The sequence below is a fragment of the Myotis brandtii genome, unplaced genomic scaffold (genome assembly GCF_000412655.1).
Source record: "Myotis brandtii unplaced genomic scaffold, ASM41265v1 scaffold174, whole genome shotgun sequence".
Classification (NCBI taxonomy): Eukaryota; Metazoa; Chordata; class Mammalia; order Chiroptera; family Vespertilionidae; genus Myotis; species Myotis brandtii.
The window spans coordinates 2355361-2356569 of record NW_005356437.1 but is presented as its reverse complement, the minus strand read 5'-3'; positions in this window follow the sequence as shown (position 1 = coordinate 2356569).

The following is a 1209-nucleotide window of genomic DNA, read 5'->3' as shown; positions in this document are numbered from 1 at the left end:
AAATTATTTCTCAAATTGTTTGTATCACTTTCACCTGCCAGCCTTGTATGAGAATTTTCTTATCCTGACCAACACGTGGTATTATATCAGATATCTTATCAATCTGATAGACTTGAAAAGATATTTCCTTGTTTTAATTTGCATTGCCTTGATTAGTGACCAGGTTAAACATGTTTTTGTATTTATTTAATTGGCCAGTCATGTCTCCATTTCTTTGAATTTACTTTTTATATATTTCTCAGCTACCTAATGGTATATTTCCTTTTGATTTATAGAAGTTTTTCATATAGTTTGACTACTGAATCATTGTTAGACATATGCATTGCAAATACCTTTTCCAAATCGCTGGCCTGTCTTTCAATATCTTTAGTTTACAAAGGTTTTACATTTGAAAATACTCAAATTTAATTATATTTTCTTTATGATGTGTGATATTTGTATAGGAACTCATTCTACTCTGAGGCTATAATGTCATATTCCTACATTAACTCCTAAAACTTTTGAACTTTTGTTTTTTACACTTGAGTCTAATTCATCTGGAATTTAGCATGTGTACGGTCAGAGATAAAGGTCTAGCCTTTTCCCCCATGAGGTGACATATTGTTCCTGCATCACTTATTGAATAGCCATCTTGTCTACACTGAGTTGTAATGCTACTTCTGCTATATAAAAATTTTCCAGTCTTGTAAGGTCTTTCTAAGGACTTATTTTTCTGTTAATTGGACTATTTTTTTCTGTCCCTTTGCTAATGTCACATTATTTTACTTCCTATTGTTTTATGATAAGTATTGGTATCTCTAAGAGTGATATCTATCATATTTCTTTCTTCAAAATTGCCCAAGCCAGTGGTCGGCAAACTGCTGCTCGCAAGCCACATGCGGCTCTTTGGCCGCTTGAGTGTGGCTCTTCCTAAGCCTTAGGAGTACCCTAATTAAGTAAATAACAATGTACCTACCTATATAGTTTAAGTTTAAAAAATTTGGCTCTCAAAAGAAATTTCAATCGTTGTACTGTTGATATTTGGCTCTGTTGACTAATGAGTTTGCCGACCACTGGCCTAAGCTACTCTTGGCCCTTTTCTATTCACCTGAAGTTTAGGCTCAACTTCTCAACACTCAAGACAAAGTCTCCTGAAAATTCATTTGGATTTATACATTACTAGAGGCCCGGTGCACAAAAATTTGTGCACTTGGGGGGGGGGGGCCCCAG